The sequence below is a fragment of the Pteronotus mesoamericanus genome, unplaced genomic scaffold, assembly GCF_021234165.1.
Source record: "Pteronotus mesoamericanus isolate MK-2021 breed Mesoamerican mustached bat unplaced genomic scaffold, CSHL_Meso_final contig_44, whole genome shotgun sequence".
NCBI lineage: Eukaryota > Metazoa > Chordata > Mammalia > Chiroptera > Mormoopidae > Pteronotus > Pteronotus mesoamericanus.
The window spans coordinates 6003310-6020588 of NW_026555166.1; the positions used below are offsets into that span (position 1 = coordinate 6003310).

Below are 17279 nucleotides of genomic sequence, written 5' to 3' on the forward strand. Positions count from 1 at the left end.
ATATTTTGGATATATCAGATTTGCCATTGGTGAATATCTTCTCCCATTTGGTAGTTTGTCTTTTTGTTTTGTTGATGGTTTCCTTTGCTGCGCAAAACATTTTAGTTTGATGTGGTCCCATTTGTTTAGTTTTTTTTTTTTTTAAACCGCTTGTCCAAAGAGACATAGGTAAAAAAAAAATATAAGAGCAATGTCAGAGAGTTTACTGTCTGTTTTTTCCTGGAAGTTTTATTGTTTTGGGTCTTACATTTAAGTATTTAATCCATTTTGAGTTTATCCTTGTATATGATGTAACAAAATGGCCTCGTTTCATTTTTTTTGTATGTATCTGTCCAGTTTTCTCAACACCTTTTATTGAAGAGACTGCCTTTATCCCCATTGTATATTCTTGCCTCCTTTGTCACAGATTAATTGAACATATAGGTGTGGGTTTATTTTTTTTCTGGTGTCTCTATTCTGTTCCATTGATTTAGGTTTCTGTTTTTATGCCAGTAGCATGCTGTTTTGATTACTATAGCTTTGTAGTATAGTTTGATATTAGGTAGTGTAATAATTCCCACTATGTTCTTTCTCAAGATTTCTGGGTTATTCAGGGTCTTTTGTGGTTCTGTACACAAATTTTAGAATTATTTGTTCTACTTCTGTGAAAAATGCCACTGGCATATTGATAAGGATTGCAATGAATCTATAGATTGTTTTGGGTGGTATGGCCATCTTAACAGTGTTAATTCCTCTTATCCATGAGCATGGTATGTGCATTCATTTATTTGTATTTTATTCAATTTTTTTTAATGTCTTATAATTTTCTGAGTACAGGTCTTTTACCTCCTTGGTTATATTTATTCCTAGGTATTTTCTCATGCAATTGTAAATGCAATTATTTTCTTAATTTCTCTTCCTGATAGTTTGTTATTGGTATATGAAAATGCAACTGGTTTCTGAATATTAATTTTATATCCTGCTACTTTACTGAATTCATTTGTGAGTTCCATTTTTTTTTTTTTTTTTTTTTTTTTGCTGGAGTCTTTAGGTTTCTCTCCATATAGTATCATGTCATCTGCAAATAATGAAAGTTTTATTTCTTCCTTTCCAATTTAGATGACTTTTATTTCTCTTTCTTGTCTGATTGCTGTGGCTAAGAGTTCCTAAGCATCCACATATTTAAATACCAAAGTCACTCTTACTTCTACAAGATGTTTCCAATACGATGGCCTCCAGGAGCTGAGATGGGTGTGTCACTGTTTGGAATGCATTGCAGAACTGCTGGAATCAGTACTACTGTCCCTCTGTCTTTTTGGTTTGTTGTTTTCACTGATCCTTAGCTTTTTATCTGAAACCCGTGGGTCCAGAAATTTTTAAAGCCTTTTTTTTTAAGGTGCCATAGAAGAGTAATAGAGTGCTATGGTGTTTATTATGTAACTCCCCACCAGTAATGTGGGGTCAGTCCCCTGTAATCAAATACTATTAAATACTATTAAATAGTATTAAATACTATTAATAAATATATTAATATTAATAGTATTTGTGAATGCAATATATGAATATTCCTAGTAAAATGGGTAAAGACAAATTAAGATTCAGTGTCAGTTCAAGTCACCAAATTAGTTCTGTTCATGTCAGATTTAGCCGCCAAAATGACACACCTGCGTGGACACACATGGTTGGTCTTTGGAGCTTTTGGATTTGCTGAACAGTGATGTGAAGTGCAGGTTGAATATGGCTACTGTGACTTCACTGTGTGAGGCCCAGGCCCCGTGTGACCTGAGCTATTTTCACAGAGAGCACTGTGCTAGGAGTGTGGGTGACTCCTGGAAGGCCATTCCCAGCCCCTTGAGCATGGGGTTCCCCTGGTCTATGTTCCTGGCTCTGAAACACTCCTCCCCTTACCGACTGGTTTTGCAGAGAGCCTGGCTTCCCTCCCTCAGAGAGAACCTTGCCGCAGCCCGGGCCGCGCACAGTCCCCTTGGACCCCAGGATAGGAGAGCTGGAGCTGGAGCTGGAGCTGAAGCTGGAGCCTTTGGGGGCCTGAGATGGAGCCGCACCAGCCCGTTTACACAGATGACGGAACTGAGATCCAAAGAGGGTGAACTGTATAGACTCACACAGCTAATCAGGGAACCAAGACTGGGTGATTGCAGACAGGAGCCGAGGTGCGGAGGGCATGTTTGAAAGCTCAAACTGGAAAAGCCTCAGGGGTACCGGGAGTGCCCCAATAAAGTGATAGAGGTTTTCAGCCCAGCCTTTCTTTCTCAGCGTGCACGGAGAAGACGAGGTCGCACAGTCGTCGAATTTCACCCCCACCCTGTTCCCCTGAACTCAGACCTGGGTGGGGGGCGCGCCCCCACACGGAGCCCCTCCCCTAGCGCCCCAGCAGGCGCCCGGCCCTGTGTGGGCCGCTCTGACTGCGCTGGAGCCGAGCTCAGGCAAACCACGCCGCACTGGACGCCATTCAAGCTTTTACAGGCCCTCAAATTGGGGCTGGAGCCGGAGAGGAAACACTAAAATCCTGTGTACACAACTTCTGTCTGTGCGCGGGCGCCTGCCAGAGAGTCGGGAGCGGCGAGGGACGCGTTTGTACTGTTAAGGGTTCCACTCCTTTCGCCTGGCTGTGTTTTAAACAGGCAGCATTGGTGTGTCGCCTAAAACCACCAAGTCTCCTGGGGTGGGCACGGGAGGAGGGTGGGGAACGACCTGCACCCTCTCCTGTCCCAGGCACACAAAGCTGGGTCAGGATCTCAGAGCTCCATAAACCTCACTCTCCCTTGGCCCAGGCACCCCCCTCCCCACCCCACCCTGCAGAAAGATGCAGCCCAGGATCTCTGCTGTCTTCCGGGGCAGTAGAGCCTGGCCTTTGGACTGGAGCAGGGCTGGCAGGACCCCACTCACCACTTGGCAGCTTTGCGACTGTGGGCGTCTGTAAAATGGGTGTAACAACGATAAGCCACTTCAGAGGTTTCCTGTGAACATTAAAGAGATGATGTAGGAAGGGAAACAGCTTGGAATCTGGCACTTCATAGGTGTTCACCAAATGGAAGCTGTTCTCATTATTTATATGAAGTAGCAGTGATAGCACCATTATGTGCCAGGCACATGCTAAGTGCTTGCATGCCGTTCCATTTGTTTAATCCTTACAGTAGCCCCATGAGGTAATAGTTTAACCACATTTTATGGGTGAGAAGCTAAAACAACAAGAGTTGACTGGCTTGCTCAAGGTCACACAGGTCGTGATTGGCTGGGACAGGATTTGAACCCATGTATTCTGTTTTAGAGTCTTAGGTGCTTTGTTGACACTCTGAACTGCTGGTCAGCTGTCTGTGCCCATGGCATCCCCACGCCCAGGCCCCAGCCCATCTTCCTAGTTTCATTCCTGCCAAGTGTCTCCACACACCCTACTGCAGCCCACAGCCCATCTCCCTGGGTCTGAATCCCTGTCCCCACTCCCGCCTCTTGGCTTTGGCCCAGCCCCTTTCCTTGGGGCAAAGCTCTGTCTTCTGACTCTCTGTACAATATGTCCTTCCCTGCCAACGCCTCCAGAGAGGCTCATTTCTTCTCTGAGCTGCAACCCCTCTGTCCCCCTCCCCTACAACCTCAGGTCTTCCAACTGCTCAATCTCGGGCCACTCTGGTCTGCGGATATGTTTTCCTCCCCTTCTGGTCCCACATCAAGATCCCTGAAGGTCTGGCACAGTCTCGAGTACAGGGCAGGATCTCTCACTTGGGGGGAACGAATTTTCACTGATGGCAAATCTAGGGTGTTGAGTGACATCGCTGTGTGAAGGAGGCAGAAGAGGGGCCCTGGCCAGCTTGCTTCAAGGAGGTGGGCAACAAGGTGGGCACTGACCCCCGTTCCTGACACCTGCCGCTAGCCCAGGAAAAAGCCAGGGCAGCGAGATGTTGCCTTGGCTGCCTTACTCATGAGTGCTTGTGGGGCCCTGCCAACCCCTGCCTCCATCTCCCCCTCCATGGTCCTGTCATCAGGGCCTCCCAGGAGCCTTGCTCAGTCTCAGGGAAGGACAGACACCTCTCAGGGGTTCGAGCGCCTTCTGGCTGGGCTGCCTCAAACCAGCAGCCTGTCAAGGGCATCTGTTCTCCAGGCCTGTCCACGCTCTGCCCGACACCAACCTCGGCTTGAGCTTGTCCCTGTATGGTGGACCCTCCAAACTTCCGCTGGGCAGTTAGCATCCCCATCCTGCTTCTCCCAAGCAGCTCAAACCCCCAGTGCCCACACCCCAGAGAACTGACAGTGTTGTAGGAATCATATGGCCTTTGGAAACATGGTCTGGGTTTGAGTCCTCACACTACCGTTCTATGAGGTCTTGGGCAAGTCACTTCACCTCTCCTGAACTTGTTTCCCTATGGGGGTGATATTGTCTATCTCATTGTCTCAAGATTAAGTGATGTGAGAGGCATGAAAGGACCTGGGATACTGTCAGAGCTGAAGTGTTGGTTTGTTAAGTGGGAGTCACACACTGGGGGTGACCTGGACCCTCGAGATCATCTGGGATCTGGCCTGCGGGGATGACCCACTGACCCGGCCCCAGCTGTGAGCAGGGAGGGGTTAATGATGGGAAGGCCAGTGTTTCCCGGTCCAGCCCCCGCAGGACTCATAGCTGAGTGCTCATCCCTCTCACAGAGGGTGGGGAGGGTGTTCTCTTTGTCAACTTTGACCCCTCAGGGAGGGGTCCATGTATAAGTAGAAGCTTCTTTGGGTCTGAGGTGCCATAGATGCCATATGAGACTCCACACATGCCAGGAAGAGCTGCAGTGGTGTCCTGTAGGTCAAGACTGGTTTGTGACCACATGGGAGACATCCCAGGGACTTCCAAACAGGGCACAGAGCTGAAGTGTTTGAGGCTCTGTGAGTGGGACCCTCAGGGGGCAGAGTACCTGGAGATATGTCACTTTATGCCTACAGACCGACAAGGCCTGAGGGTCTGGGTATTTGCACTGCTCCACTGAAAGGCGGATGGATGCCACATCCTGCTCTGTGCAGCCCTGTTCCTTCAGTCCTAGGCAGGAGGAGTCCGCACAGTGTGGCAGTGCCCTCTGCTGGCCACATTGGTCCAGCACAGGCTGCTCCGAGTCACAGATTGAGGGTAACTCCAACACTCCCTGCAGAGAGTTCCTCTACAGCCCTGGACTCAGGCAAGAGAGAAGGGCGCCAGACTGGGGAGGGACCCTGGTGGATGGAAAGCTCATTCCTATTTTACAAATGAGAAAGCTTAGGGCCAGAGAAATGAAGTAAGTTGCTCAGGGTCCTGCAGCTATTGAATGGCTGAGCCAGAACCATCCTGCAAGGGCTTTTCTTCCTACTCCAGACAGAATCACTTCATGCAAATGTAACAGAACTCAGACCTACTGGAAATAGCACTCCTCTTTATTTCACTAAAAGCAAATTAGATCTGATTCCGCCTCTGCCAGGGCCGTGGAAAAATTTATTCTTTCTTACTTTTGGAGATGGGAGTGGGGCTCTTCTCTTCTGGGTCTGTGCAAGAGCCCGGGAGTCTAACATGATGCCAGAAAATTCTCAGCAGGGGGTGGGGCAGGGGAGCAGGGGATGTTTAAATCCTCCCTGTGTCAAGGCCATTGTGAGAGCTTCATGTCCAAACCTCAGGGGGGCTCTGCCACGGCCTTGCCAAGATTGGCAGCCCTGGGCCTTGGGCCAGACCCTCTCCCTCCTCTGATGCCCACACAGCCCAGCCTGCCACCTGAGGTCCTGTCTCCTTCCTGGTGGGCACTGCTACTCCTGGCCACTGAGTTCTCCCCAAACCATTTCTTTCTCCTCTTCCCACCCCTCAGCCTAATCGCCTTAAATTGCCCAATATCCTGAAAATAAAACGAAGAAAGTAGGTTGAATAGGGGGAGGAAAATCAAGATCAAACAGCAAATGATTATCGCTGGATAAGTTCCTTCTCCTTTGAACTCAGTGCTAGGCAGCAACATTGTGGAAGGGTGGGGGTGGGGTAGGAAATGCCCTGTCCTTGGAGGGACCTTCGTGTTGCTGCTAAAGCCAAAAAGACAGACAATGAATGGGTTGCTTGAATCTACTTGGAGAAACCTGGGGGAAAGAGCCGCCATGGGAAATGGGAATGCTAACTCTCCAGCTAAACCAACACAAGCTGAAAAGGAAGTCGCAGAAAGTTGGATAAGGGGCTAAATGTCCCCAGAGTGTGGGTTGCGAAGCCAATCCTATCTGAAAGGAATGAACTTGGGGTCCCCTGTTTGTCATCCCGAGTATGAAAAGGATGAACTGGAGCATCCAGCTGTGGCCCTCTGGGTTCTGTCTGGTCTTGAAGCTCTAATAACCAAGACCCTCCACATCATGGCCTCAGCCAGTTCCCTGAGGGAAGTGCCCTCGGCCCCCTGCACGCGGTGCATCTGTTCCTTCAAGGGCACTCTTCTAACCTGGGAAAGGTTAGCTTTAAACCTGCAGGTGACAAAACAAATTAAGCTCTAAGGATCAAATTTCTTTGTTAAAAGTGTAGCAGTGACCTGTGTATATTTGTATTTTTAAAATATTGTAGTAGTCAAGAGAATCTAACATATTACAGATTAACAGCTTAGCCAGATGCTTCCAGTTTGAAATATGTAATAGAATTTAATATTGTTATTTTAAGTGGGAAGAAGAAAAAGAAATGGGACTCCATTTTTGGTGAATATTAATGGGATTTTAAAGAAAACTGGTGGTTTAACACATTTTATTTCTTAGGCTAATAAGTATTTATTACTGGAGATATTATTATATCATATTATATGCTTGTTAGAGTCATATGTTTGCTTTGTTAGGCAACTGAAGTGCTTACAAAGGAAATGCAATATATTAAATTTATAAATGCAATTCAAAGTGTTTAGGGGAATTTAATTAACTAAGTTTGCAAATGGTTCTTAAAGGAAGCTTACAGTCTTTAAGTTGAGTAATAGGACATTAGTAAACAAAACTGAAGATCACTGTATTTATCTTGCCATACTTATAAACAGAGTAACAAGATTTGTAAACTGGACATAACAGCTTAAGGATAACTGGATTATTTCTATTTTAATGAATGGAACATTAATTTAAAACCTAAGTAACTATAAGTATTCCTTTCTGGAATGCCCTCGGACATAAAAAAAAATAATTCACAGTGACAGCTATTAATACTAGTAGCTAACATTTGTGGAGTCCTTGACACTAATGATCTTATTGAATCTTCTGCTATAGATCAGAGACACTGGGAGGTCAGGAGCTTGTCCAGGTCCACAGCTCTAGGGAGTAGGACAAGTTGGACTTGGTTTGTCTCATTGACTCTGGAGGCTATACCATTAACCACAGTGTTGGGTGATCTCTGGGGCTTGGGTTTCCAGGGTCTGCACTTAGACCCCTGGGGAATGGACCACAGCTTCCCTAATTTATGCCAGTGAATGCTGCCTTGTCAGCACCCCCCGCCCCCAGTAACTGGGGGGTTGGGGGACTCTTGAATTCCTGGATCTGAATCCCAAAGTACCACTTTTAGAACTGCCACATATTTGTGTCCTACAAGCACAGAAATTCTGATTCCGTGAAGGCCTCGTGACCAGTCACAAGTTTGTTTACTTTCTTCCTGGTTGTTTACATTAATTATTTTCCCTCTTGTCTTTCCCCTAATTATTTACATAAGAAATGTTAAGGGTATAATATGTAACAATATAGTTTCTAGGTAACAGAAAATTCAGATGGGATTGGTGACTGAACCAGAAGAGAAATTAACATTGCCCAGAGACAGAGGCAGTGACTAGTGGGATTTGTGTCTAATATTTTGTGGAGAAAGCCAGTGTGTTCTCATTCATATGAACAGCGGTTGCTTCTACTAGGTAGAAACATGGGGCATAGTGGTTGTTGTCACTTGGAAATTTAAATAGGGGTGGTATGGATGCTGAAGAGTCAAAGGGGTGGACTGTGCTGGGTCGTGACTGTGTCTCCCACTTGCCCATCTATACCATCCCCTTCACTGCGGGGTGGCAAGTCAGAAAACTATACTCCTAGACTGTTGTGCTTTCTACCTCTTAGGTTCTGCCAATGAGAGACAATGGGGGGAGATTGGAAGGGGGATATTGGAGAAGCTTTTTACGGGGATGGGGCACCTGGTAGCAACTCTCTCCGCTACAATGGTAGCAGTGGCGGCAGCAGTGGCCACAGCAGTCAACAGCTAGAGAGTGCGAGCTCTTCAAAACTCAGTTTCCTTTTTGTTTCCTGCAGGTACAAAACTGTGGGCATCATGACCTTGCACTTTTGTTCCTACAGCAATTCCAACTCCATTGTCACTAATGCTCTGTCTTCAATTCTGTTTAACATGTTTAGAGTGGTTTCCATTTTGTTAATTGGACACTGGCTGACACAAATCTCATTCTCTCATTTGCTTTTTGTGCTCAGCTCTTTGATTTTAAGAGATCCCTGTTGCAGCAATTATACTAAGTCTGTCACTTCTAACTACTGCATAGTGCATTATGGGGCATGCATCGACCACATTGTACCCAGAGAGTTATATGACATGCTGTGTTAAATATTCCTTTTTTTATTTTTAAATCATATTTATTCTATTATAATTGTCTTAATATGTCCCCCTTTGCCCTTTTCCACCCATACAACTCTGCCCCCAACTCCCACAGTCAATTCCCACACTGTTGTCCTTGTCCATGGGTCATTCATACATGTTCTTTGTCTGGTCCCTTTCCCCTTTTTTCCATCATTGTCCTCCTTCCCCATCCTGTTGGGTCACTTTCAGTCTGCTCCATCTTTCCAAGCCTGTGGTTTATTTTGTCCATTAGTTTATTTTGTTGAATAGATTCCACTTATAGTTGAGATCATATGGTATTTGCCTTTCACCAACTGGCTTATTTCACTTAGCATAATATTCTCCAGTTCCATCCATGTTGTTGTAAAAGGTAGGAGTTCCTTCCTTCTTTCTTTTTTTTTAAATGCAGATTAGTTTTATTTACTTTTTTAAATGTCAAGATCCATTATAAAATATTAAGAAACTTATCCATTATAAAGTCTCAGCAATTAAAACAACATGACACCAGCACAGAAATGATCAAGTAGATCAATGAAATAAAATGAGCATTCTAGAAACAAATGTATAAATCTAACAATATCAATGATTAAATTGATATTTCAAATCAATGGGGAAAATAAGGTTTATTCAACAAATAAAGTGCCTGAACCGCTATTACTTGAAATAAAACAAATATAAAGCCCTATTTCACACATTATACAAAAAATATTCAGGTGAGTTAAAAATCAATATGTAAAAATCTAAGGAGTTTTAGGAGAAAATACAAAATAATATTTTTCTTACCCTGAAGTAACATATTCAAACCCAGAAGATATAAAGTAAAATATTGACAATATGACTATATTAAACATTTAAGACTATACAGTAAAATACATATAAAAAAAGTTAAAGGACTTTTTAAAAAGAATAGGAAAGTATTTGCAACACATCTAAAAAAAGGGTTAATAGTTTTTGGGGGGTTTTTTTAGGGGAAAAAATTCTACAGACATTTAATCAAAAAATGGATAAAGAATACCAAAAAGTCATTTAAAGCTTTTTAAAACTAAAAGAAATAGGAAAGAAATATACAAAAACAGGTTTAGTTTCAACAAATAATAAAGTAACAACACATCATTGTCACAATCAGATTAATATTAAAAATATTGATAATATCAAGTATTGGTGACTGTGAAAGGGACTGGGTATTCATAGATTCTTGTCTTCGTCTTCTTAAAGCAGTCCCTTTAGCATACTTTGCAATGCTGGTTTGGTGGAGATATATTCTTTTAGCCTCCATTTGTCTGGGAAATTCCTCATTTCACCTTCCATTTTAACTGAGAGCCTTGCTGGTTAGAGCAGCCTTGTTTGCAGGCCTTTGTTTTTCATTATTTGGAATATTTCTTGCCATTCCCCTCTGGCTTATAGTGTTTCTGTCGAGAAATCAGCTGCTAGCTGTACCAGGGCTCTGTTATATGTTACTACATCTTTCTCCCTTGCTTCCTTTAAGATCCTCTGTTTGTCTTTGACATTTGCCATTTTAATTATGATGTTTCTTGGAGTGGGCCTCCTTGGGTTCCTCTTGAATGGGACCCTCTGTGCTTCCTGGACTTGTGTGACTTTTTCTCTCCTCAAATTGGGGAAGTTTTCCATCATTTCTTTTTCAAACATGTTCTCTATCCCTTGCTCCTACTCTTCTCCTTCTGGTATCCCTATGATACGGATATTATTATGTTTCAGGTCGTCATGCATTTCCCTCAATGCTTCTTCATTCTTTTTGAGTCTTTTTTCATTTTCTTGCTCTTTCTGGGAGCTTTTTTCTACCTTATCCTCTAACTCGCTGATTCAGTCCTCTCCTTCATCTAGCTAGCTTTTGATTCCTTCTACTGTGTTCTTCAATTCAGAAATTGTATTCTTCATTTCCTCTTGCCTCTTGTTGATAGTTTCTATGCCCTTTTTCATACTGAAATAGTTTGCAGTAAGTTCCTTGTAGTTTTTCCTGTAGTTTTTTGTAATTCTCCCTGAGCTTACTGAGCTTATCAAGCTTCCTTAGAACTGTTGTTTTGAACTCAAGATCTGATAGTTTACTTGCCTCTACTTCATTTAGTTTCCTTTCTGGGGATTTCTCCTTTCCTTTCGATTGGGGGAGGGTGTTTCTTTGTCTCCCCATTATTTGTGAGACTCTTCTTTTTTGCTTCTGCTTCTTAAATTGCTCTGTCTTGAATTCCAGACTTTGTGATGTAGAATTCTATGATAGGATACCTGTGAAACTCAGTAGTGCAGTCTCCTTGATCTCCTGAACTTTATGCTTGTGGATGCCTTTTATGCCATTTATGTTGGTTCTCTGGAAGTAATTGGGTTTTGATTGTGGTTTGGTCATTCTTTGGTGGGTCGTATCCTCCAGCGGTAGACTGAGGGTCACTCTACCCACCATGTCTTGTGTGTTTTTGTACAGGTACTGTCAGAAGAAGACCACAAAGCTCAGGAAACAAACCCACATCCACAAAAATAACTCTCTCCTGCAAACCCACTATCAATAGCAAAGGAACCAGTGTGAATAAGGCTGTAAAGAGATTAAGACTGTTATAAGAAAGAAGAGAAATAAACTATTAGCAAAAAATCTACTGACTTAATATGCACAAACTTGATGGACCTGAAATGAACATTAAAAAGCTATGTAGTAAAGAAAATATTGCAAATCATGGAGAAGACCACAAGATTTCATCTCGGTAGCCTGTAGTATTTAATGTTGTTTTTTCTTTCTGGATCTGCCTCTGGTGATGTCAGATGTTGACCCTGTCTGACCTTAGGCAGTCTGTTCCAGACTTCCAGGAATCTACTGTCTGTGGCTGGCTCTTTCAATTTTTAATCTATTCACTCTGCACTCAGCAGTCAGGCTTAGACACCACAGGGCCAGGGCAGAATCCCTCCTGGGGGTGGGGCTATTGTGTACTCTCACACTGCTGCCGCTCAGGGGAGTGGTTTGCCTGAGCAAGATGGCTGCTGCCATGTGGGGGATGATTCAGCACCGGGATCCTGCTGGCTACTCTCTCAATTCTCTCCCCAAAGCCTCTGTCCCCAGTCTCTCCTCAGGTGTCTCTAGCCCACTCTGCCCCTGCCTTTGCCAGAGCCCAGGGTAAATGGCTACAAATAAAAATTTATGTATTGGCCCTTTAAATGGCTCTTTGCATCTCCCGCCGTTCATCTTTGGCACAGAGCAACCCTACTGCTTTTCGCAGTTGGCTGTTACTTGTGTACTTTTTAGGCTCTGGTGCTGTAGCCTGGAGATCCCTGCTTATGGTTTATACCCCGTTCTTCTCAGAGGGGTCCAATTGGCTGCTTAAATATCCCTCTGGCGCTGTTGCCTGTGGGTGCCCAGCAAGCCTTCTCAAGTCTCCACTGCACTTCTTACCAGTCAGGTTGTGCTAAAGCTGATCCTTCTGTCTGTTTGAGGTTATAAGTCTTCTTTCTTGCTATTGTTCAGTGGTTTGTTCCAGATGATTTCTCCACAATTTAGTTGTAATTCCAGATTGGTCCTGGGAGGAGGTCAGTGTGACTTCCATTCACTCCTCCATCATCTTGCCGATTGTGTTCTCACCTTCTTGATGGTGTCCTTTGAAGCACAAACATTTAAAATTATGATATCTAGTTTATTAATTTGTTGTTGTTGTTGCTTATGCTTTGGTATCATATCTAAGAAGATAATGCCAAATCCAAGATCGTGAAGATTTATCTTTATGTGTTCTTTTAAGAGTTTTATATAGTTTTAGCTCTTAGATGCCCTTGAATCATTTTGAGTTAGTTTTTGTATATAGAGATAGGGATCCAACTTTATTATTTTTAATGTGGAAATCTTGTTGTCAGAGCACCATTTATTCTTGCCCTGTTAAATGGACTTGGAATGCTCATTGAAAATCGGTTGGCCATTGATGTATGACTTTATTTCTGGACTTTAAAATTGTATTACATTGGTCTATATATCTGTCCTTATGCCAGGGCCACAGTGTCTTAATTATTGTCTCTTTGCACTAAGTTTTGAAATTGGGAAGTGTGAATCTTCCAGCTTTGTTTTTATTTTTCAAGATTGCTTTGGTTATTAGGGTTTTCTTGCACTTCCTTATGAATTTTAGGATAAGCTTATCCATTAATGTAAAACCAGCAGTTAAGATTTTTAATAGAATTGCGCTGAATCTGTAGATCAATTTGAGTGAGTGCTGTCATCTTAATGACTTTTTAAAATTTATAAATATGAAGTTTCTTTCCATTTATTTAGGTTTTCTTTAATTTTTTTTCAAAAAGTATTATAGTTTTCAGAGTATGAGTTTTGCACTTCTTTTGTTTAAAGGATATTTTTGTATTTGTAAGTATTTTGTTATTTTTGATGCTAGTGTAAAATGTAATTATTTTCTTAATTTTATCTTTGATTTGCTCATAGCTACTGTATAGAAATACAATTGATATTTGTATATTGATCTTGTATCCTGCAAACTTGCTGAACTCATTTATAAGTTTAATCATTTAGAGTAGATTCATTAGGATTTTCTATGTATAAGACCATGTCAAATTTGAAAGACAAGGTAGCAGAAAACAACCAATCAGGGAAGGAAAAAGAATTTTAAAAAATGAGAATAGTTTAAGTGACCTTTGGGACAACATAAAGTATAACTGCATTCGCATAATATACCAGAGGGAGAAGAGAGAGAGCAAGGGACCAAGAACCTATCTGAAGAAATAATGACTGAAAACTTTCCTAACCTGATGAAGGTGAAAGACACATATCGAGTCAGGGCAGAATGTCACAAACAAGGTGAACCTAAAGAGGCCCACACCCAGACATGTCATAGTCAAAATGGCAAAGTTTAAATACAAAGAGAGAATCTTAAAAGCAGCAAAAGAAAGACAGGTACCTACAAGGAAGCTACCAAAAAACTCTCAGCTGATTTCTCAACAAAAACATTTCAGGCCAGAAGAAACTAGCATGAAATATTTAAGGTGATGAAAAGCAAGGACCCTACAACCAAGCTATCATTTAAAATTGAAGGAGAAATAAAGAGCTTCCCAGACAAGAAGAAGCTAAAGGAGTTTGTTACCACCAAGCCAGTATTCCAAGAAATGTTAAAGGGTCTTCTTTAATAAGAAGAAGGAAAAAACCCAGAGGAACATAATTTAAAGAATAAAATGGTAATAAATACATACCTAGCAATAATTATTTTAAATGTAAATGGCTTCAGTGCTCCAAAAAACATAGGGTAGCTGAATGGATAGGAAAATGAGACCCATATATATGCTATCTACAAGAGACCCACCTCAGCCCTGGCTAGTGTGGCTCAGTTGGTTGGAATCTCATCCTATAAACTGAAAGTTCACAGTTTCGGTTTCCAGTGATGGCACTCATCTAGGTTGCGGGTCCAGTCCCTGGTCAGAGTGTATACAAGAGAGAACCAATCTATGTGTCTCTCTCACAACAATGTTTCTCTCTTTCTCTTCATCCTCCCTTCCACTCTCTCTAAAATCAATAAGCATGTCCTTGGGTGAGGATGAAAAAAGAAAAGAGACCCACCTCAAAATGAAACATATATACAGACTAAAAGTAAATGGATGGAAAAAGATATTTATGCAAATAAAAATTTTTAAAAAGCTGGGATAGCAATCCTTAATAGATTTTAAAACAAAGGCTATAGAAAAAGACAAAGAGGAACACACATCATGATAAAAGGAGCAATCCAACAAGAGGATGTGACCCTTATAAACATTTATGCACCCAACACAGCAGCACCTAAATGTATAGAGCAAATCTTGATGGACATAAAGGAAGAGATGGACAGTAATACAGTCATAGTAGGGGATTTTAACACTCCATTGACATCAATGGATAGCTCTTCCAGACAGAAAACCAGCTAGGAAATGGTGGCCTTAAATGACACACTAGATCAGATGGATTTAATTGATACCTTCAGGACAATCACCCTGAAGCAGCAGAATATACATTGTCTTCAAGTGCACATGGCATATTTTCCAAGATAGACCACATGTTAAGTCTCAAGACAAGTCTCAATAACTTTAATAAGGTTGAAATCATATCAAGCATCTTCTTCAAACACAATGGTATAAAACTGGAACATAATTACAATGAAAAAAACCTGAAAAACATGAAAAGACACAAAGGCTAAATAGCATGTTACTAAACAATTAATGGGTTATTAATGAGATCAAGGAAGAAATCAAAAGATACCTTGAAACAAATGAAAATGAGAACACAATGACCCCAAAATCTATGGCACACAGTGAAAGCAGTTCTGAGAGGGAAATTCATAGCATTACAGGCCTACCTCAAGAAACCAGAAAAATCTCAAATAAACAATTGAACTTTACCCTAAAGGAACTAGAAAAAGAACAAATAAAGTGAGTAGAAGAAAGGAAATAATACAGATCAAAGCAGAAATAAGTGAAATAAAATCTAAAAACAAACAAACAAACAAACAAAAAAAAAACAGTCCAAAAGATCAATGAAACTAAGAACTGGTTCTTTGAAAAGATAAACAAGATTGACAAACCTTTAATCAGACTCATCAAGAAAAAAAGAGAGAAGACCCAAATAAATAAAATCAGATATGAAAGATCTGATGTTGTTAGAAATAACAAATCAGTTATTAGAAATAACAACTAACACCAAAGAAATAAAAAGGACAGTGAAAAAATATTATAAACAACTATATGCCAACAAATTGGACAATCTGGACAAAACATATAAATTCCTAGAAACATACAATCTTCCAAAACTGAATCAGGAAGAATCGGAAAATCTGAATTGACAGATTAAAACTAACAAAATTGAAGCAGTAATCAAAATCTCCCCCAAAACCAAAGTCCTAAATCGAATGGCTTCACAGGTGAACTTTACCAAACATTAAAAGAACACCTAGCCTTCTCAAACTACTCCAAAGTTTTCAAGAAGAGAGGACTGTCAAGCTCAATTTATGGGGCCAGCATTATCCTAATTCCAAAACCAGATAAAGACACTATAAAGAAAATTATAGGCCAATGTCCCTGATGAACATTGACGCTGAAATCCTCAGTAAAATATTAGCAAACCAGATACAGCAATACATTAAAAAGGTCATACACCATGATCAAGTGGGATTTATTATAGGGAGGCAAGGTTGGTACAATATCCACAATAAATGTGATACACCACATAACAAAATAAAGGATAAAAACCACATGATCATATCAATAGATGCAGGAAAAGGCACTTGATAACATCCAGCATCCATTTATGACAAACCCACAGCCAACATTATATTCGATGGGCAAAAACTAAAAGTGTTTCTTTTAAGATTGGGAACAAGACAAAAGGATGTTCACTTTCACCACTGTTATTCAATGTAGTACTGAAAGTCTTAGCCACAGCAATCAGACAAGAAGAAGTAAAAGGCATCCAAATTAGAAAGGAAGAAGTAAAACTGTCATTATTTGCAGATGGCATGATACTGGATGCAGAGAACCCTAAAGATTTCACAAAAAAACTGCTAGAACTGATAAATTAATTCAGTAAAGTAGCAGGATACGAAATAAATATCCAGAAATCAGTTGCATTTTTATATACCAATAATGAACTCTCAGAAAGGGAAACTAAGAAAACAATCCCATTTATAATCACACCAATTTAACCAAGGATATAAAAGACCTGTACTTGGGAAATTATAAGACACTGAAGAAAGAAATTGAAGAAGATACAAATAAGTAGAAGCATATACCATGTTCATGGATAGGAAGAACTGACATCATTAAAATATTCATACTACCCAAAGCAATCTATAGATTCAATGTAATTCGTATCAAGATACCAATGGCGAATTTCACAGAACTAGAACAAATATTCCAAAAATTGATATGGAGACACAAAAGACTCTGATCTTTCAAGAAGCTACAGCAATCTTGAGAAAGAAGAACGAAGTTGGAGGAATCATGCCATCTGATATCAAACTATACTACAAGGCCATAGTAATCAAAACAGCATGGTTCTGGTATAAAAACAGACATCTAGATCAATGGAACAAAACAGAGAGCCCAGAAATAAACCCATGCCTTTCTGGTCAACTTGACAAAGGAGGCAAACACGCACAATGGAGTAAAGATAATCTATTCAATAAGTGGTATTGGGAAAATTGGGCAGACATGTGCAAAAAATGAAACTAGACTGCCTTCCTATACCATACACAAGAGTAAACTAAAAATGGATTGAGACTTAAATGTTAGAATCAAAATCATAAAAATCCTAGAAGAACACATAAGCAGTAAAGTCTCAGACATTTCTCACAGCAGTATTTTTTTCTGTTATATCTCTTTGGGCAAAAGAAACAAAAATAAATGAATAAACAAATGGGACTACATCAAGCTAAAAAGTTTTTACATAGCAAAGGAAACCATCAACAAAATGAAAAGACAACCCACTCAATGCGAGAACATATTTGCCAATAATACATCTGATAAGGGGTTGACATCCAAAATTTATACTTATAAAACTCAACACACACACACACACTCCAATTAAGAAATAGGCAAAGGACCTGAATAGATATTTCTCCAAAGAGGACATACATATGGCCAATAGACATGAAACGATGCTCACATCACTAATCATCAGAGAAATACAAATAAAAACCACAAAGAGATGTCACCTCACACCTGTCAGAACAGCTAGCATCAATTAATCAACAAATAGCAAGTGCTGGAGAGGATGTAGATTCAAGGGAACCCTTGTGTGCAGTTG

At 41.0% G+C, this 17279-nt stretch overlaps 1 protein-coding gene across 1 annotated transcript in view; it reads right to left on the reverse strand.

The window, feature by feature from the left end:
- ST3GAL5 (ST3 beta-galactoside alpha-2,3-sialyltransferase 5) overlaps nt 1-17279 on the reverse strand; it is a 132198-nt gene that overhangs the window by 54971 nt on the left and 59948 nt on the right. The gene's annotated exons all lie outside the window — the stretch shown is intronic.